This window comes from Phodopus roborovskii, unplaced genomic scaffold, assembly GCF_943737965.1.
Source record: "Phodopus roborovskii unplaced genomic scaffold, PHOROB, whole genome shotgun sequence".
Taxonomy (NCBI): domain Eukaryota; kingdom Metazoa; phylum Chordata; class Mammalia; order Rodentia; family Cricetidae; genus Phodopus; species Phodopus roborovskii.
In genome coordinates this window covers 24,531,979-24,554,210 of record NW_026125281.1, presented here as the reverse complement: position 1 = coordinate 24,554,210, position 22,232 = coordinate 24,531,979, and the positions used below count along the sequence as shown (strand labels likewise).

Here is a 22,232-nt window from a genome sequence, read left to right as displayed (position 1 = left end):
GGAGGATTGGGAATGACTATGAGGCTGAGCCGTCTAAAGAACGTGGCTGAGAGAACAGTTGGATGTCTATAGACAAAGGAGAAGATCTATTTACACACTCAGCTTGGTGAATGTTACATTGAGATACCTATTGGACACCCACGAGGAGGTGTTGGCTAGTATTGACTGAACAGTGTGGAGTTACCGTGTGAGAGGTTCACTCTGAAGGTTGTATTTGAACCTGAGGCCAGCTAGCTCTGAAACAAGTAGGAGCAATTTTTTATTTTGAATTGATTTGGTTTAATTGACAGGACTACCAACACTAACATGAGAATGACAGCCATGTTTGTTAGTTAAAGGGACACAGACGACTCCCTCTAGGTGTCCCCACTCAGGACGCTTGCCTCTGGATGTATCCTTGAACGACTCTGAGGACATGGGTCACGATGCCCAGGCTATGACTCACCTGGCAATGGTGCTGACTGCAGACTCAGAGAATGGAGAAGCTGTGAGCATTAGCGATTGTGTGGAAGTCAGTTTAAGTTTCTCTCCTCTTGCAAAATACTTCCCAATGTCCAAGCAGGCCTCCATGAGCACTGTTTGAGCAAGAACTCTATGGTATTATAATCTTCACACCCAAAGGACATCCAAGAACAGGGCCTCTTCCACTGAGAGCTAGGTGCTTGAACCTGTCTAAATCCCTTGGTTTTGGAAAAGAGTAAATTTACATATGGTTAAAGGTAAGTTGAACAAGTTAATTTGGGGGGGGGTGATGTTATTAAAAAAAAAAAAATAACTATGGCAATGACCTTAACCTCACAACTGCTATGCATTGTGTAGCCCTTTGTATTCACAACTGTTTAAAATGACTGTGACATTTACCATCACAACTGCTCCTGTTTTACTTTTTTTGAAAAGGGGCCTGAAAATCAGGGAAAGAAAAAGAGGTTACTTAGGTGAATAAACTGAATATTCTGCTTTGATTTACTTCATTATTACAGGGCTTTGTGTTGCATATCCATTGTTTAAGCCTCTCAGGTTTAAACTAGGTAGAAGAAAGAGCATAAGAGATAATGTCAAATCTAAGATCTGCCTTTCAGTTGCTGTGATCTTAGGCAAGTGCTGTCAGCTCTCTGCAAAAAGCCCTTCCTATGAGGGTCTAGTTAGGAATAGTGCATATGGCTATGAGGTAAAGCAAAGCATTATGCCTAGGGCACACAGCAGAACATGGTGCCTGGTTCCACCACTCGGTAGAGGTTGGGGGATTCTCTGCACATGCCTCTAATTTATACCAGGTATCAGCTAAGAAGCTCTTCTTTGTCTTAGGCCTACCATACCAGATGCTGGAGACTCCAGGCTGAAAATAGTGAACTATATCCATGAGGCAGTCATAGCCAGTTATGGACCAACTGGCTTTTTTTCTTTCCCTCATTAAATGTCTATGAAGCACTTACTATGATATGAGAGAACAAAGCACAAAGGCCCTTCATATCTGTAGGTAAGACCAACTGTAGGTGAAGAATATTTTACTTATATTTGTACTTACACAAAAGTATTGCTGGGTGGTAGTGGTACACACCTTTAATCTTAGTACTTGGGAGACAAAGGCAGGGAGATCTCTGTGTGAGTTCAAGGCCAGTCTGGTTGATAGAGCTAGTTCCAGGGCAGCCACAGCGATACAGAGTAACTCTGTCTTTAAAAACCAAAATAAATAAATAAGTAAGTAAAGGACTTTCCCTTTTATTACTCATTAATTCAGCCTGATATTATGGTGATTTGGAAGAAAGTAGTACCCAAAGGGAATGGCACTATTAGGAGTTGTAGCTTTGTTGAGTAGGTGTGGTTTTGTTGAAGGAAGTGTGTCACTGTGGAGGCAGTCTTGGAGTTCTCAAGATATTGCCCGGTGTTACATGCCACTTCCTGGAGGATAGGCATGTCTGCCTGCACACCATGTCTGCCTACACACCACCATGTACTGTACCTCTGAACTGTAAGTGAGCCATGCCAACTAAATGTTTTACTTTATAAAAGTTGATGTGGTCAAGGTATCTCCTCACAGCAATACAAACTCTAAGACATCTATTTTCATAACATTTGTAGAATAGCCTCCTCTAAAGAGAGACGTGTTATACAGGCATGTTACATGATTTCATAAAAGGAACTTGAGAAGCCTCAGATCTGGGTATTCTGGCTGGTGCTGCAGGTCTGGTAGGCCATATACCTCTCTGATCCAGCAGGGTGGTTGTACTTTATGTTGTTCTTATTCAACTGAGAGAGAACCAAAGAATACCCCTCTTCAAGGAGCTAACCTCACCCTATCAGAGACAGTTACCAGGGAAAATGTACCTGGAAGGTCAAAGTAGGGAGAGATCAGAGGTTGAAGAAAGGTGATGGTATTGCTATACAGACAGACTGACTGGGCACAACTATCCAAAGTGAGGAACCTTGAGAAGAAACCCCCAGACACAAAGGAATGATGAGGGTGAGGAGAGCTCACAAAAATACAGAGCTTGAGGTGGCTAGGTACATGATGGTGGGCAATGTAGCTAGAGCAAAAGAAACAGAGAGAGAGAGAGAGAGAGCGCTCCAATTGGACATCTCTCATCACCAAATGAAGTTTCCAGCACTGAGATTAGGTTACAGCTAATTTAGTTATTGACCCAAAGGGGGACCCATGGGAATCCCCAAACAACCTAAGCTCTTGTCAAGAGTATCAGTTGCAAGGCCCTATTGTTGTGGGTCATTGAATATGGAGAAGTTGAGTTAGTGCCCACAAAGAGCCTTCACCTCTATGTGCTAGCTTCTTTAGCAAGTATTCTACATGCTACCAAAACAGAAAAGTAAACACCAACTCTGCTATAAACCCTCTGATCTACAATTGTGTCCTACCTGCAAGATATGCTGGGGCAATGGTAACACAAAGCTTGTGGAAGTAGCCAATCATATTTTATTTGCCTTAAGTCCAGCCTCACAAGATGGAACCCATACCTGACACTACTTGTGTGACTAAGAACCTAAGACAAGTTAGGCCTAGGGTAAAATCAAACACTACTATTCTACTAAAAGAACATAGCAATAAAATGACTCCTAGTGACACTGCTATACTCAATGCCTTAGATCAGGGCCTTGCTCAGCCATCATCAGAGAAACTTCCTCCTGCAGCAGATGGGAACAAATCCAGGGACCCACTGCCAGGCAATATACAAAGAGTGAGAGATAGAAAGACCTTGGAACACTCAGCCATAAAATCCACCCTACTTAAGACCTTAGGGAACCCTGAAGAAGAGGTAGCAAAAAGACTATAAGAGTCAGGGAGATGGAGGGCACCAAGGAAGAAAGGCCCTAAATCAATAGGAGCAACACACATGTGAGTTTACAGAGACCGAGGCATCATGCACAGGGCCTGCATCAGATGGGGTCCTAGAGCTAAAAGGAGAAGTAGTCATATGCCCTGTTCATAACCCAGGAGCTCTCTCCAATTGATAACCACCTGCAAATGAAAATTCAGTTTTCTCCAAGGAAGTCTCACTGGGGAAACAAACCACTCCTAACGGCGGGCTGCATCCCAGCAGCAGATGACCAACTGAAAAGCAGCTCAGCAACATTGTTTGGAAGTTCCTTGTCTCATAAGAGTGTCAGAACCCTTTTCTTTGTCTTTTTAATTTTCTTATCTTTATTTTTATTCATTTAAAATATTTGTCTCTATTTTTACCCTACAAGTCCTTTGGGTATATACTATGGATTCCAGTTTAGTGCTTTTATGGGGTTCCTGCTTGTATGATCAAGTGGTCTCTGAATCTATATCTGTTCTTGTACCTTCCCTTAGGCCCTTTTCCTTCTGTTGTTCATTTTGTCCTATTCGGATGTGTTAGTTTTTGCTTTGTCGTATTTTGTATATTATCTCCTAAAAGCCTGTTTATTTTCTAGTGAGAGGCAGAAAGGGGATGGATCTGGATGGGAAGGGAGGAGGAACTGAAAGGAGTAGAGGGGTAATCCAATCCTATAATCAGGATATATTACATAAGAAAAAAATATTTTCAATAAAAGGAAAAATAAGGTGTTTATAATCTATTGAGATCATGAAACAAAATGCTAACATCATTCTTATTACAGACTTCACAGAACTCACTGGAGCTCCACTGAGGACAAGGTTGGGGGTATGTATAGGACTTGGGTCACCTGGTGTTTGTCAAAGGCTTTAATTGATTCTAGGGTAGGCTCCCTCTGATTTCTCGATAAGGAGGTCTTTGTCAACACAGCATAGGATACACAATTATATACAACACAGTGTAGTGTGTACACAAGCCATATTTCCCTCTTGTCACAAGACTGGGTAAATATTACTTTTGGTGCTCTCCACATCACATGCCTTTGTTTTTGCATTGCTAGTGTTCAGGCTTTTATTTGGTCTGGAGACACCTGTATACACTGAGAACTAGCAGAAAATGTAGAAGGCCATCATTTTCAGGGATAACCCACATCTCTTGCTCTAGGCTATACTGTTGAAATGGGATGGAGGTTCTTGAGAGAGGGTGATGGTTATAGCCAGTCAAGAAATTATTAAAAGTGGCAGATATATAGGAGTTTTCAGTAAATCAGGTTGGCTTGGACTACAACCTACTCTGACATGGTGCACTTTTAATTAATTCTCTTTGGTATTTATATCACTCATCTGGAAACTGGTGTAATTAATAATTGCATGAACCTCACATTGTAGTTCTGAGTATAAATGAGTTAATATTAGAAATCATATAACAGCCAAGCATGGTGAGACACACCTTTAATCCCACACTCAGGAAACAGAGGCAGGTGGATCTTTGAGTTTGAGGCCAGCCTGGTCTATAGAGTGAATTCCAGGACAGCCAAGGCTATGCAGAGAATCCCTGTCTTGAAAAAAAAAAAAAAAGTAAAGAAAAAAGTGGAATCAGAAATCATATAGCAAAATGCTTGATATGTATGAACTCAGTGTTCAATAAAGATTAGCTATTTTTCTACTTAGTATACTTCCTGTTAGGTATTAGACTGTGGTCTAGGTGCTAGTATGTGATAGGCTTCATTTCAGCGCATGCAAATGTTGCATTAAAGATGCAGAAATGAACAGTTTGAACTGTAGGAGTTTGATGGGCTTGACATAGTATACTCATGGGAAGCAGAGAAGTGATGTGATCAGATCCCAGTGTAGAGGAACTGGAAGGGCAGGAAAGTGAGGTAAACAACTCAGGCAGTAGACACAGTTTTGATTTCAAGATATTTGACAGCAAAGAAAGAAAGCCTAGAGCATTGCTGGAAGGAGACTTCAGGATGAGTTTCCCGAAGGGCTGAGGTCCAGGCTGACATAGCTGATGTGCCTTATCGTGAGTGTCATTTCTTCCCAGAAACATGGGCTTCAATTTTTACTCTGGCCAAGAGGCTGGTAGAGACAAAGTACACAATCCTGGCTTTCCTGAGCTGACCCTCTCAGAGAGGTCCTCTGTCAGACACTACCTATAGGTCACTTTGTCCATGCCCAAGGTCGTAGAAATGCCTTCTCTGTGGCCTTAAAATGCATTGCCATAATAAGCCCCTTCTCCCACTGAGGAGAAAAACAGCTCTTACCATGATTCACCAAACCTGGTGTATAATGCATACTTGTTGTTATTTGGGGGACTAAATGTTACTCAGGCATCTGTACTGGCCTGTCCTTGGGGTTCTGACAGGATACGCCCTCAGCTGCAGCCACTAAGAGCACCACCTGTGCACGTTCACTACGTTCCCTTTGAGAAGGGCCCTGCCTGCCTCCCATCCTCCTCCCCACCCCTCTCTTCTCTCCTCTTTCTCTCTCTGTCTCTCCTCTTTCTCTCTCTGTCTCTCTCTGTCTCTTCTCTTCTTCTGCTCCTGTCTCCAGAGGTCAGTCTCCCCTCCCTCCTTTTCCCATTCATTGCCCCCAATAAAAGAAAACCCTTTCACCCTAGCTCTGTTACATGGCATCTTTCTCTTGCACACTGCTTTTTAAATTACAATACTGGATATAGAAATTTATGTTTTCCTCTGATCAAAACGCAAACTACAATCTTTTTGAGTAAAGCTCAAACTTACCTTGATGGCTGGTCTCATGACAGGTTCATTTGACTGATTCAAGTTCACAGAATTAAAGTAGAAATACTTTGGAAAACAAACTAACAATTTGGTTACATGCATTTTTATTGGTCCATGTTTGCAAGAAAATAACACAGGACAGTAATTGATGTTAGCCTCTGTAAGTCAGCTATAGAAGTCATGAGTCATGCACAGCAAAGAAATATTGGGAAGGTAATGCTACAAAGCCATTTGCAGTTGAAAAACTCAAAGCATGAAGACTTATCAGCTGAATTTTACAGCTGGAAAAATGGTAAAATTGGAAGGGTACAAGATTTGGCCAGTGTGTGGACTTCAGGGACATGTGGTAGAAATTATAAGTGATAACTTTCCTGTGAAATGTGACAACCAACCACTATGAAAGTTACTCCACGTTCCAATAGAATTCTCTAGAAGGGGGAAGGTGGCAAGAGGAAGATGATTAGGCAGTAAAACTCTTTTAGAGTGAGGTGAAAATGTGTCCAAAGTATATAGACAAGGAGAATATTAGAGTCAGCCAGAAGAGACCCAAGGAGCTCCAACTGTTTAAATAAAATTGCCATTTTATATTCACAATGGGCCAGATTTTATCCCAGTATAGCTCAGCAAGAATTCTTTGGAAAGATTCCTGACTCTAGAATTACTTGGTGAGAGTGAATTGGGGCCCTATGAAAATGATACTTTGGTGATTTTATTCAACTGCCTTTAAACCATCTAATAGACTTAGAATTACTTTCCTTCTAGTCTCACATTGGCACAGTTCTGGGCCAGGTAAAGATGAACATTCAACAAATTTCAGTTACACATGGAGCTGGCTTCCCTTTCAGCTTGATAGCTTTTGTAAAGGAAAAAATCCCTCCGATGACATGTGTATTTGTTCGCCTACCTGATCATGCATATTCATTTCTACAGAATATGTATGCTATGCAAAGTTGGCCCAGCCACATGAGCCAGTTCAGTCCAGCACAGTCTTCAAGAATTCTAAGTAATCCTGAAGTCAGCCATGTTTATATACCTAGTCAAGCTGTGTCTTCTCAGGGACAGCAGATACCAAGGACATTAATTCTGTTCCCTCCTTCATCCATCCCATCTGTTGTTTATACTCTAATCCCATTATTTTCTTTGATATTTTAAAATGCTATAGCCAACTTGGTCTTCTCTTAAGTTGTCTTCCAATTTTGGAAGTTGTTGCCCTCATCCTTGTATTTCAATGCCACAAACTCACCATTTATATCAAATCTCTTACCCCTTCTTTATTTTCTTTAATTTTTTTTAAAAAAATCATTGTCATCATTGTGTGTTTCTCTCTCTATCTCTCTCTCTGTCTCTGTGTGTGTTGTGTGTGTGTTGTATGTGTGTGTGTTGTGTGTGGCGTGTGGTATGTGTGTGTGTGTGGTGTGTGGTATATGTGGTGTGTGTGTGGTGTATGTGGTGTGTGTGTGTGTGGTGTGGTATGTGTGTGGTGTGTGTGTGTGGCGTGTGGTATGTGTGTGTGTGTGTGTGGTGTATGTGGTGTGTGTGTGTATGGTATGTGGTATGTGTGTGTATGTGTGTGTGGTGTGTGGTATGTGTGTGTGTGATGTGTGTGGTGTATGTGGTGTGTGTGTGTGTGGTGTGTGTGGTATATGTGGTGTGTGTGGTGTATGTGGTGTGTGTGTGTGGTATGTGTGGTGTGTGTGTGTGTGGTGTGATGTGGTGTGTGTGTGGTGTGGTGTGTGTGTGGTGTGTGTGTGGGGTGTGTGTGTGGGGTGTGTGTGTGTGGTGTGTGTGTGGTGTGTATGGTGTGTGTGTGTGGTGTGTGTGTGTGTGTGGTGTGTGTGTGGTGTGTGTGGTGTGTGTGTGTGGTGTGGTGTGTGTGTGGTGTGTGTGTGGTGTGTGTGGTGTGTGTGTGTGGTGTGGTGTGTGTGTGGTGTGTGTGGTGTGGTGTGTGTGGTGTGGTGTGGTGTGTGTGGTGTGTGTGTGTGGTGTGGTATGTGTGGTGTGTGTGTGTGTGTGTGTGTGTGTGTGTGTGTGTGTGTGTGTGTGTGTGTGTGTGTGTGTGTGGTGTGGTGTGTGTGGTGTGTGTGTGTGGTGTGGTGTGTGTGTGTGTGTGTGTGGTGTGTGTGTGTGTGTGTGGTGTGTGTGGTGTGTGTGTGTGTGGTGTGGTGTGTGTGTGGTGTGTGTGTGTGTGGTGTGGTGTGTGTGTGGTGTGTGTGTGGTGTGTGTGGTGTGGTGTGTGTGGTGTGTGTGTGGTGTGTGTGGTGTGTGTGTGTGTGTGTGGTGTGTGTGGTGTGGTGTGTGTATGGTGTGTGGTGTGTATGGTGTGTGTGTGGTATGTGTGGTGTGTGTGGTGTGGTGTGGTGTGTGTGGTGTGTGTGTGTGTGGTGTGTGTGGTATATGTGGTGTGTGTGTGGTGTATGTGGTGTGTGTGTGTGGTATGTGTGGTGTGTGTGTGTGTGGTGTGGTGTGTGTGTGGTGTGTGTGGTGTGTCTGTGGTGTGTGTGGTGTGTGTGTGTGGTGTATGCGGTGTGTGTGGTATATGTGGTGTGTGTGTGTGGTATGTGTGGTGTGTGTGTGTGTGTGTGTGTGTGTGGTGTGTGTGTGTGGTGTGTGTGGTGTGTGTGGTGTGTGTGTGTGTGGTGTGTGTGGTGTATGTGTGTGTGTGGTGTGGTGTGTGTGTGTGGTGTGTGTGGTGTGGTGTGTGTGGTGTGGTGTGTGGTGTGTGTGGTGTGTGTGTGTGGTGTGTGTGGTGTGTGTGTGTGTGGTGTGTGTGGTGTATGTGTGTGTGTGGTGTGGTGTGTGTGTGTGTGGTGTGTGTGGTGTGGTGTGTGTGGTGTGGTGTGTGGTATGTGTGGTGTGTGTGTGTGTGGTGTGTGTGTGGTGTGTGTGTGTGTGGTGTGTGTGGTGTATGTGTGTGGTGTGTGGTGTGTGTGTGGTGTGTGTGGTGTGGTGTGTGTGGTGTGTGTGTGTGGTGTGTGTGGTGTGGTGTGTGTGGTGTGTGTGTGTGGTGTGTGTGGTGTGTGTGTGTGGTGTGTGTGTGTGTGTGTGGTGTGTGTGTGGTGTGTGTGGTGTGTGTGTGGTGTGTGTGTGGTGTGTGTGGTGTGTGTGGTGTGTGTGTGTGTGTGTGTGTGTGTGTGTGTCTGTTTTGTAGTGTATGCCATTGTACACATGTGTAAGTAAGGATAGCTTTCAGAAGTCAGTTCCTTTCTTCCACAGTGGATTCTGGAGATTACATTCAAGTCATCAGTCTTACGACGAGGCAAGTGTTTTTACCCACTAAGCTCTCTCACAGGCCTCTTCCTTTCCTTTCTAAGTTCCCAATGATATGGGAACAAAATGTGTGGGGATTTATTTCATCTTCAGATATCATGTGCTAGATGCTTAGTACCCAAGGTAGTGGTGCTGAGGTGGGACCTACTTGGGTCACTGGGGTTACCCTCTCATTACAGGCACTGTTCTGACTGGCAGGTGCTACTTCCAGCCACACCCTTTCTCTGCTTCCTCCTGGGAGACGTGATACTTCCTCCCACAGTGCTCTGCAAGTTGCTGTGAGGCCCTGGCCTGAGTCAGCACCGTGCTGCTTTGACTCTCAGCCTCCAAAACTGTGAGTTTGATAAATTTCTTCATAAAGTTAGCCTGTGTCATATATTTCATCGTAATGACTTTGAAAATTGATCAACATGTGCCAGTATTCAGGACACAAACAGAAATTTGGAACAACTAGTTTAGGCCAGTGTATTCAGTCACCACTGTGACAAAACATGTGACAAAGGCAACTAAAGGAAGGGTTTGATTTGGCTTCCAGTTGTGGGACACTCTCACGGCAGGGAATTCACAGCAGCAGGATAGAAGGCACCTAGCCCCAATGTACCGGCAATCACGAAGGGAGAGATGAAAGTTTGTACTCAGCCTGTATTCTCTTTCTTAGCCAGCACAGAACCTCAATGCACTCACTCAATGGTGTTGCCTACATTCACAGTGAGTCTGAGCTGAACATTTCTGAATGCAATATCCTAGACAAAAGCCCAATGTGTGACTCCTTCCATCAGGATTCTAAATGCCATCAAGTTGACATCAAGGTTAACCATCACAAGTCTACTCCTTGCCAGCCTGACACCTAAAAATATCACCCTGCAACCCGAGAGGTCAAAGTCTCATTTATCTCATATTGTAATATGAAATTAATTCATCTCTAAGATTCCTATAGTCTTTAACAGTCCAAACCTAGTTTAAAATTCTGACATCTTTTCTGAGACTCCAGGAGCTCTCTTAAATGTGAGCTCCTACAAAACAAACAAACAAAAACTAGATCACATGCTTTCAATATAGAATGGCACAGAATATATACCCGAATTCCAAGTGGGTGGATAACAAGGAAAGACAAGGCCAGATCCTCAAGGCAAACATTAAATCCTGCAGCTCCTTGCCTTACATCTGGAAGTCATGATGTTATCTATCATCTGTGCTCCAGAGGCCTAGGTATCTCTCTCCCTCTGGTCTTCCACCAACAGCACATGCACCTTCTCTCTGAGACTGCTGCTCCGTGCCTGCAGCTCTCCTTGGCAGTCTCACAGTCCTGCCTTCTCAACTTAATGGAACAGCCTCTCAGAGCCTCCTTACAGGGTATTTGCCTCTGGAACACACTACCTAGCACACATTGGTGGCTTTCTAGTACCCTTGGCACAAGACTCCATGACTCTCTTGTTCTTGAATGTTCATGCTTACACAACCAGCATCATGTGAACAATTCCCAGTTTAGACTCCTGCCATCCAATGAATTTGCATTTTCACAAAGTATCCTATGGATGGGTGTTGCTCTTAGCGCATCTCTGCAATTGTCCTGGAGCAGAACACTAATTCTCTTAGTAGAACAAATCCCTTCAACAATTGCAGCCATTTTTGCTGTAATTCACCTGGAACTTTAAACTCATTCTTCTTCAATATTTTTCTGTTCCACTTGTGCTACTGATCTATCTATCTGTCTGTCTGTATGTCTGTCTGTCTATCTATGTATCTATCTATCATCTATTTATTTATCTACCTATAAGCTATCTATCCATCAATCTATCATCGATCTATCATTCTATCATCTATTTACCTGTAGTTCTAGATGAGGGCAGTGAACAGCAATCATGACACAATCTAAATATTGTCCTGTCTTGAAATTCCACAAAAACAAAGCAGACCATTACTTTTGAGATCAGCCTCACTAATGTTTTCAGAACAATCAGATGCAACTAGATTATTGGCCAGAAAATAACATGAATAGCTTCTTATCTTGTCCCTGGCTGCCCTTGTTCCTCTCCAACACTGGGTCTGTGGTACCCATATTTCTCTGGGCATTCTGGGTTTTGAACCACCCACTCAAATGGCTTATTAAGTTAAGCTTACAGTATTCTATACTTCTCTAGATTTTAGCTCTAAGTACTTCCACATTTCTTCTGCAAACCATTTTAAAAGTTCATCACAGCAACACTACCACTCCTAGTGTTCCTTGAATATTACTTTTCCCATTGCTGTTACCAAACACTTTACAAAAGGAATAGAAGGAAAGAAGGAAGGAAGGAGGGAGGGAGGGAAGGAAGGAAGGAAGGAAGGAAGAAAGGAAGGAAGGAATGAAGGAAGGAGGGAGAGAGGGAAGGAGGGAAGGAAGGGAAGAAGAAAGGGAGGAGGGTGGGAGGGATGGAGGGAGGGATGGAAGAAAGATAAAAGCCCAGCCTCCCAACCCCCTGAAGATATCTAACCAATTGGGTAGAAACACTAGCCATTAGATGACCACTTCAAGGGACTTGTTACTGAAAGCTTGTTTTAGGATGTTTACAGTTGTGTCTCTCCGCAGATCACCTTCTATTGCCGAGAGCCTGAGTGCAGGCATCCTGACAGTTTCTGAACACTGTCCCTGATGTGCTAATAAGTTTGAAGGAAGCATTCTTGGCTAAGTGAGGTTTTGTTTTCATTTATCCCTCCCCTTCCCCCTTCACCTCTTCTCTCCTGTCTTCATCCTCCTTCTCTTCCTCTACCTCCTATTCCCTCTTCTTCTTCTCATTTGAAAATAAGCCCTATTGAATTATTGCATTGCATTGCAACTCATCATGAATCATTCCAGTCAAAGCGATATTGTTAATCACATGGTCAAACTGCAAGTTTCCAAAGCTCTCAGGGAAAAAAAGAATGTTGTCTGGCATGTCAAAAGCCATGGTATGGTTAACATAAATGTGTTGACCATGGTGTATACCCCCACAACTAGAATTTAAGATGAGGATCACTTCCTATGTTCAGGGCCAATCTACTACCAAAAGGCACGGATATAGTCCTATTTTTTTCTCCCTCAGGGCCCAACCTAACCCTGCTTTTCATGCCAGTCCCCAGACCCAAGCAGCATCATTCAGAAGAACAGAAAAGAGGGAGAACCCCTGAGGCTGGCTGATGGATACAAGGCATGGAAGCTCTCTCAGTACAACTCTATCGGTGGTATTTCTGAAAAGAGAAGGCTGAAGCAAGAGGAACCATTAAACCTGGAGCTTGAGCTGCTCAGAGAGCCAAGGACACTCAAAACTCCCTGCCTCTGCTCTTCTGGAGTCTTCGCTCTTGTCACTACATTTGGTGGATTTGGCATCCAGTACCTCTCTTCCTCTACTTTTCCTGTGCTTCTTGCTGGGATGGCACACTTGAATTCCAAACCTTTCACTTTTCAAATTTACACCACACCCCACATTCCTCTGTCTGGCACTCCCAGTTCAAAACTTTCTTTTTGCCATCAGCCTTTTCAAACTACCAACCTTAGACATGATCATGTAGTGCTAGCTACTCAGCAAACTGACGCAAGAGGAGCCCAGGCAACCTAACAGGACCCCTGTTAAAAATACGGATGGCCTCTACCCCTTTTCACTGTGGTTTAATAGCTGCTCATCTACCCCAGCCCCTCACTCTCCTTTCCCTAGCCTGGCCCTCTGGTCCATTGTGGTATCCCTCTCAGGCCCATTCCCAGGAATAGCTGGCCAACACAAAATAAACTTTGTTTTGTGCGCTTTTTGCTCCATCTTATTTTGTTCTGGCTTTTTTTTTCCTTTAGTGTCTTCGTTATGGATTTGAATTTGTGTTTTTGTGGGCTTTCGTTTTGATTTTGTTGCTGTAAGAGGTTCGGGAGAGCATAAAGTTCAGTGGGTAAGGAAGTGGAGGATCTGGGAGGAGCTGAGGGAGGGGAACAAAATTTATGCGTGAAAATATTAATTAAAGTAAAATGTATCTTGTTCTTCCTGGCTCCCTTTCCCTAACCACCCTCACCTAGAAACCCCCATTCCACATCAGCTCAGCTCTGGCCACTCAGGGCCTGGGCTCCAGCCAGGAAAATCCAGCTGAACTATATTATCCTCCTTTAAGTTGTGAACGTCAAGAGGCTAGGGAAGAGACACACTCTGAAGCCAGCCTACCACAGGCTGTCTCTGAGCATCTCAACAGGGCAGTTCCTGAGACCCTCCCGATCACACTATTTACATCAACAGTCTCAATGAAAAGATCAAGAAGGATGAGCTCAAGAAGCGCGTTTGCCATCTTCTGCAAGTTTGGCCAGATCCTGGATATCCTGGTGTCTGGGAGCCTGAAGATGAGGGGCCAGGCCTTTGTCCTCTTCAAGGAGGCACCTCTAATGTCCTGTGTTCCATGCAGGGTTTCCCCTTCTATGACAAGCCCATGTGCACCCCATATGCAAGACTGACTCAGACATCATTGCCAAGATGAAGGGCACCTTTGTGGAGAGAGACTGCACACCAGAGAAGCCAAAGCATCAGGAGACACCAGTTGCCAAAATGGCTATTCAGGGTGGGGCAGCTGCCCTGTGGTGAGCGCTTTCCCGACTACCGGTATGAGGTGGGACGTAGGCACCTGCACCATATGCCAGGTCAGCCTCCTTACATGCCACCACCTGGCAGGATCCTGCCACTAGGCCTTGCTCCTGGCCAGATCCCCCATGGGGCCATGCCCTCACAGCAGCTCATGCCTGCACAGATGCCTCCTGCCCAGCCTCTGTCCAAGAATCCATCCAATCACATACTCAAAACCCTGCTGAGGAGACTAAGGAGCTCATGCTGTCTGTGAGTGACTGTCAACCAGTTGCCTGGCTACTAGGTGGTGTGTCTGGTCCCAGGGCCACTCCGGCTGGCATCCTCTTTGTGGAGTTTGACAATGAAGTGCAGGCTGGGGCAGCACAGATGCCCCACAAGGCTTTAAGATCATTCAGAACAATGCCTTGAAGATCTTTTGCTAATAAGTAGGGCCTTCCTCCATGGGGAGTCTTAGTCTCCTGCTGTCTCCCTCCCCCACTCCTTGGCTCAGTCCCTGAAGGTAAGTCCCCCTCAGGGGGCCTTCTCAGAGCTGCATGTCTGTGGTTGCCACACAGCATTGTATCCAGAATCTGTTCCCAAACAATGTGCTCAGTGTTGTTTGTTTTGTGAACATCAGTCTCAAGTAAGCCCTCTGTGCTCCTGGGGATCTGATGTTCTCCCTCAACTCAATTGTCCTCTCCCCATGACAATCATTACATGCTTCCCCTTCTCTCCTTAGCCCTGGGACCCTTGTCCTGCTGGGCACTTCTGTTCTCATATCCAGGGACCTCCTCTTTAAGCCCCAGAATGCACCTGTCTAACTCCTGTTACCTACCGCTCTTTATTTGAGAAACAGGGAACTGTTGCTTAGTTCAGGAGCTCTTTCACTTAGGTGCTAGACTCTAAGCCTCTCCCTTTCAGAGTACTGGTTGCTGGTGGCTGGTGGCTGTCTAGCCTTGACTACTTGGTATGTCGCCCATGTCCTTTTTAAGGATTCCTATTGTTGTGTTGAAACACCAAGACCATAAGCCACTTGGGGAGGAAAAGGTTGGTTTAGCTCGCAGTTCCAGATAACAACTCATCGTCAAAATCACTGATGTCTGGGATCTGCAGGCAAGAACTAATGCAGAGACCACGGAGGGGTACTCGCCATGGCTTGCTTGTTCTGCTCTCTTACAGAACCCAGAATCACCAACCCAGTGATGGCGTCACCCACAATACACTAATTAAGAAAATGCCCCCACAGGTTTGCCTTCTCGAGGCATGATCTTCTGGAGGCATCTTCTTAATTGAGATTCCTTCCTCTCAGATAACTTTAGCCTGTGTCAAGTTGACATGAAACCAACTGATGCAGAAACTCCCTGAATACAAGCTTCTCCTCTAAGCACAGCCTCAGAAATTTTGTCATGCAGAATATGTCCTGAAAAGGAGTTTTTATGTACTGCTTAGTTTGTCAACTTGACACAAGCTAGAGTTATTTGAGAAAAGATTCTCAATGAAGCAGATGCCTCCCGTCGGATTGGGCTGTGGCAAGTCTTTCCGGGCATTTTCTTCATTGATAATCAATGTGTGAGGGTGCAGCCCAAGTGGGTGGTGCCTCCCTTGGGTGGGTGGTTCTTCATTGTATATATATTTAAAAAGCAAACTGAAGGAGCCAAGGAGCATGACCAGTAAACAGCATTTCTCCATGGTTTCTGCTTCAATTATTGCCTCCGGCTCCCTGTCTTGAGTTCCTGCCCTCATTTCCATGGATGATATAAGATTAAATAAAACATTTCCTTCACTTTTGGTCATGGTGTTTGTCACAATAGGAAGCAAACTAAGTCGGGGTGTCTGCTTGCTCATCACTAACTCCTTCCCCAGTCCTGTTAGCTAGGGATTCTCACTGTTATCTCTCTGTACAGGGTACTGTCACCTCCGTGTAGCCACCATAGTCTTTGAGATGTCTCCTAGGCTGGCCTCACTGTGTCTCTTCACACTTAGGGCCTCATGATTCCATTGCTGCAGTGGCATCATTTTATAGAATTTGTTGACTTATTTATTTCTATTAACATTCATATAGTTAGTGTTAGTCATTTGTTACTATTAACATTCATATAGTTAGTGTTAATTATTTATTTCTATTAACATTCATATAGTTAGTGTTAGTTGTTTATTTCTATTAACATTCATATAGTTAGTGTTAGTTATTTATTTCTATTAACATTCATTTAGTTAGTGTTAAGATTCCTTTCCTACAGTTTGGAAAAACGAGAAGCCATGTGGGTTCCCTGAATCATAAACCAATTAGCAGGGCAGAGAATGAAGTAAGCAGCAGAGCTGTCTTGCTCTTCACCCATGCTGCACTGCCTTCAAGTCATGGACGCCCACTGTCCTGGGGTCAGTCTCCTCCTCACCCTGAGGCCCACCTCGTGCTCTTCTACTCTCTGCTTCTCCCGCTAGAACAGCCCTGCCCCTCTCCCCTTCCCTCAGTCTTTCCCTGGGTGCCCTGACGTTCAGGTTCGTGTGTCTGCTTCAATAATTCCCTGCCCCTGCACCTTCATCTGTCACTCTTTCGTCCTTTGTACATTTAATGCACCAATTAAAATGCGTGTCTCTGTTCCCAGAAGCCATTCAAGAGAGGAAGGGATTAACCCAGGGCACAGGGGCTCCCAGATTAGGCTGTGCATTCTTTACTGGCCAATATACTCATAGGGATAAAAACAAAACAAAACAAACCAAATCAACCTTGGTATAGTTTTGTGGCCCTCCAAAGCTCCAAGTGGTCCTCCTTGAGATTTAACTTCTCTCGTTGGGTTGTTCTGGGGAGCACGCCACCAGCACTGCCATTGAGGGTACGAGAAATTTACAGTGTGTGCACGATGATTCTGTGCAGGGCTGTGACGATGGTGCGCTGTGTAGCTGCCTGTAGATGTCTTTCTCAGGACTGAGTTCACGCTCCCGCGCTTGTAGGGATGACTGAGTTTACCGTGTGTAGTGGCTGCCATGTGCTGCCTTGTGGATGTTGGTTTTTTTTTTTTTTAAATTTTATATAACAAAGTCCAATTAAATGAAAACAAACATTTATACACAATATTTGGGAATTTGGGCGTCGTTCTTTCCAAACTACTTCCTGCTGGTAAGGGGCGCTGTCTTGGGGGATTCGAAGGTGGATGTTGGTTTTACTTGCTCTTCAGTGCATGGGCTTGCCCTGCCGTTCATTCTCATTGCCACCTTAACTTTGTATTGCACGCCATTTTTTTTGTAATGAGCGGTGCACTTGCCCTGCAAAGGTGCCACACTCTGCCTCTGCCTGCCAGCCGATCATCACTACCCAACTGCAAGCGTCCACGTGCTGTATGCAGTAGTGGGACACAGCCACCAACCATCATCCACACAGTAGATACCACAAGAGTATGGTGCTGATGGTGTCGTAAGGAGAGGTAAGGGGTTGTGGGTGTTAGGCTCAAGTGACATGGCTGTTGCGACTTTGTCCTTATGTTTCCTGAATGGCACGACACACTTTTATAAGCCCAGGCATTCCCCAACAAACCAACACATTCCCACCCCAAGGCCTGTGTGTTCATATTCCCCTTAAGCATAAAAGTTATTTCTGCCAGAAACTCATTCTTTTCAGGGGTTCTGTTCAAGCTCATGTCTTTAACTGCATGCCCTACTGGTCCCGAGTGGTGTCCACCCATTATGTATGCTTGCCTTAACTTATGATACATAGATCCACTGGACATTGGAGTGTACAGTGTCTTTCTGTTGTTGTTATTTTGATCCTTTTCTATTTCCCTCAGCCTGTAAGCATCCTGGGACAGGGTCTTTTGCTGATTTTTATTGCTCCAATCGTCCCTAATGAGAGGTCTGATATTTCTCCAGTGCCTGCATGACTACTAAAGGAGCCTGGCCTTGAGTCTTGGCTTTAATGGAGTGCGTTTTAAACATTTTCCCCCTTACTTTAGGCAACTTCTTTATCTGATGACGGAAGCAAGCAAAGCACTCACTCTCAATCCCTCTCCACGGGTCCCTCTGCCTTCCATCATCTTCTGCCTCTCATCCTCTTGATGCCACACGTGGCTGCCTCCATCTAGCCCCTGCCTGGAAAGACACATCTGTGGAGCATACCTGTGCACACTGGCTGTAAGGGGATTTCTTCTCCTGAAAAACAGGACACACACATCTCTTGTCCCAGGGTAACTGGACTTGCTGCCCAGCTTGCTGACCAGGTGCCACTGTCAGGTGTGACTGGAGGCCTGTAGGTCACATCAGAGTTTCCCGACAGCCTCTTCCAGAGAGGTCATGCCAAACATTTCTCCTGGAATATATCGCACTAATCACTTTCAGACCTTGTCTTAGATGTCCCCGAGGCTTCCCAGGAACCATCTGAATGTGCATTCCCATGAGAGTCTAGTTCGGGGCACAAGAACATGTTGAAATTAAACTGCTTGATGACTTTAGACATTGCTATGCACATATTTCTAGGGTGATCTAAAAGAACAGTGTAATTTCTATTGGAGGGCTGGGGGTTGTGTTTGTCTGTCATGTGAAATGGCAGGAAGGGAAACACATATTGATTTTTGCAAATGTAGACTTTTATGGTCTCCAAAGAAATGAAAGAAATCAGAGGTTCTGTTTGCTATTGCCATATGGAACCTAGTGCGAGAAAAATTTACCAGCCCACAAGCCTGCAGTTTCTGGTCTTAAATCTTTGTTCTGAATTGTGTTTTTCTTCTTACTTAGGGAGATCTCTGAGACACTTAAATGGAGGGCTTGCTTGCCTGTCCTCTGTACTTCATATCCTCTCTGGATTGGACTGTTTAACTCCCTGTAGCCATGAATTTTCCCCCTTGACACATGTTATTTCTTTGGGAAAAGTGAGGTCAGGAGGAAAAACATTGAGTTGACCTTTCTGTTGAATGTGCTAGATGAAGCACAAGCCTTGAGGCTTTGGAGAAGACCTGGATGAGACCCTCATATTCTCTGTTTCTATAACTGAGACAAGTTATTGAGGGAGGTGGCACTGAAGAGTGTTTAAGAACAAGAACTTCCAAATCCCACAGCTTCGCTTAAATCTTGGCTCTGCAACTTCTATGATTGTGGACCATTGGTTTCAACTCTCTGGGAATTAGTTTCTTCTTTAAACAAACGCTTACTTTTCTGGATGAGGAATAAAGTAAGTATTGAATGCCTTAGTTACTTTCCTTTCTGCTGTGATAAAATACCATGGCAAAGGCAACTTAAGGGAGAAACAGTTTATTCTGGTATACGCTTTGAGGTCACAGTCCATCATGCTAGGGAAGTCCTGGCTGCAGATCCTTGAGGCAGTCACATTGCACCCACAGTTGAGAAGGGAATGGTGCCGCCCACAGTTACAGTATCTCTTTCCATCCCAAAGGACTAGTCAATAGTATGCCTCCTAGGCTCAGTTAGAGGCTAATCTCCCCCAGGTGGTCTTCATGGATGTCCTCAGAGGCCTGTCTCATAAGCCATTCTAGATAACATCACGTTGACAATTGATACTAACCATAGCATCGGAAGGGTGGGAGAGACAGAGCTGTGACAAATAGGCAGCCTTAGAAAAGAAGGCCAAAGGAAGAATACAGAAATATATTGCCATCTATAGAGCTAAAGGAAAACCTGATGCAGCAGCAAAGATGGAAATGAGCAGGACAAAGGAGGGGAGAGAGGGGATAAGGAAGATGAAGAGGAACAAGGTGATGGTGGTAGCTGGGTTCTTACAATTTCTCCTTGTCTGTAAAGCATTTAAAACCTCTTATAAACAACGCCCTCCTTTTGATGAAAAACTCAAGTGCAAGGCCGTGTAAGGTCTGTTTATAAAGTGTGTAGTGTCTGTTTTTTATATAGTTAACACTCTACTGGATGTGTCTTTAAGTAGCACTGTCCTGGTGGTGATTTTAGTAGCCACTGGCTAATCTTGCCTGGTAAATGGCATAGAATTTTAAGTCATGTCGTTAGTGTACAGCATGTGTTAGTTAAGTGTCCTCTTACTAGTCTCTGGTGTAGTTTATATGAAAATAACCCTTTGGTGAACTGAATACCATCATGAAATGGCAAAAATGAATTGCTGCTGTTTTGTTTACATTCTGTTTTAAAATAAGTAAAATTAGAATAAAGGGAAATGTGGTGTATATGCAGACAGGTATTATGCAACTGTAAAGAACAAAATGATGTCATCTTCAGAAAAACACATGGAACTGAAGCTCATCATGTTAAGGAAAATATCAGACTCAGAAAAACAAGTATCATACATTTTCTTCACATGAAGTAAGAGAGAGGGAGACATAAAGAGGAAACTACTTGGGGGAGAGAACCACAGGGTAGGGGCAAGGGACAATGGTGGGCTGAATATAATCGATGTACATCACCTACAAGTATAAAATATAATGAAGCCTATCATTTTATACAAATAATGTATGCTAGTTAAAAAGAAAATTTCAAAATTTCTCTTTAAATGATTGTCATTGTAATAGAAAAATACAACAGGGAAGAGAAATACTAAATAGCATTACAGTCTGTCATTAGACTGGTGAGTGACAGAAAAAAAGGGAATTCTTTTTAAAAGGGCCATTTAGGGTGTAGTCTGTATGAAGAATACCTAGAAGCCATCCTCACAGGGAGTGAGGGCTGGGGAGAGGGTGTCATGGGAGAACAATACCTCTAAGTGTCACAAGACATAGAAGTCTCTGGAGTATTCTGGAGATCAGATTAAGGAAGGAGACAAGTGGCCAACATGTGGGAAGGTCAAAGGGTCACTGCTCTTTATAATCTTTACAGTGAACAGGAGAAGCCCAGAGACTTACTGCTTGTCCCTTGTTTCAGAGACATGAAGACAATTGGTGCTGGGCTCCCATCTCCCCTTGACATTGAAGTCTGTGCTGTTGCTGCAGGCACAGGAGGGCTAACAACTCATAGAGAAGCGTTCTACCTGCATAGTCTGCTGGATAGGAAGCTTCTCTAAGTTGGCATTTCTAGATATCAGTCCTCTTTCTTAATCGATAACTTTGTAGACCAAGCATAACCCCTGTTTTCATATCCATAAGTGGGATTAGTGACCGTAGCACCCACAAGCCACACACTGTAACTATGAGGCTCAAATGAGTTATAGGGAGAGCCCTTGAGTGGTACCTGGTACCCAATAAGCACTAAATGCCATTTGTTAATAAAGGCTTGAAAATAGCATATGATGGATAATCTTGGTTGTTAACTAGATGCACCTGGGAATGCAGAGCCTTAGCTGAGTTTGGCCAACACTGGCGCACTGAGCCTGAGCCTAGGAGCAGCTAGGAGCAGCATTCACTCAAGCTCTTTGCCTCTATTCCTTAAGTCTGTCCTGAATTCCCACAGTGATGGCTTGTAGCTTGGAAATTTAAGCCAAATAAACCCCTTTCTTCCCAAGTTACTTTTGGTCATGGTGTTTTTTGTTTGTTTGTTTGTTTTGTTTTGTTTTCCTCACAGCAATAAAACAGCAATAAAATAGTAACTGTACCTGTTTCAAAATCTAGTGTGTCTTCAGCATTAGAGTCATGTTTGACATGTAATGCACCATCTGCTGGTTGGTGCTACTGCTGTCCTAATTAATGTCCTAGAACACAGGAAAAAGCCAGAGAAGGGAGGTCGATGGGAGATGTCATTCTATAAATATTTTTCTCATATTGGTTAATGAATAAAGCACTGTTGGCCAATAGGAAAGCAAGATAAGCAGTACTAGGAGACAAGGAGGAAAGAGGAAGAGGTAGGGAGGAGATTCAAGATGGAGGACAGAGAGAACAGAACACCGGCCCCTCTCTCTGGTAAGATGAGACCACATGGAAATACTTAGATTAATAGAAATGGGTTAATATTTAAGACAGAGCTAGCCAATAAGAAACTAGTAACTGGTCAATAACATTATATCGAATACAGCTTTTCTGTGTGTTATTTCGGGCTGGCGCCATGGGCCCAGGCCAGCGGAAAACCAACTCATAATAGGAGGTAAAGGTGGATCTTGGGGATATTTTCCACATTTTAATGATTCTACTTGGTCATTAGACATGACTACTGATGATCATCTTGACTATGTCATCGAGAAGGGAAGAACCACCACCACGAGGGATCAGGGAATGCTGTAAAGAGCGGAGAGGATGAGCATGCGTGCATGCATCAAGTCACTGCTGAACTATAAGAGAGGAAAGCGGGCTGAGAAGAGCCCGCAGGATGCATGCATCGGGTCACTACTATCTGCTCCTCTAGCGGATGTGCTGTGAGGGACTCCTTCATGTTCCTGCCATCTTGATTTCCTGGCATGGATGACAATTGGAATTGTGAGCAAAATGACCATTTGTATTTTGTCAAGGGCGTTTTATCAGAGCAACAGGA

General features: G+C 44.1%; 1 pseudogene; it reads left to right on the top strand.

Moving 5' to 3' along the window:
- Nucleotides 1-415: 415 nt before the first annotated feature.
- LOC127233002 (U1 small nuclear ribonucleoprotein A-like) lies at nucleotides 416-14,314 on the top strand (annotated as a pseudogene).
- The last annotated feature ends 7,918 nt before the right edge of the window (nucleotides 14,315-22,232 follow it).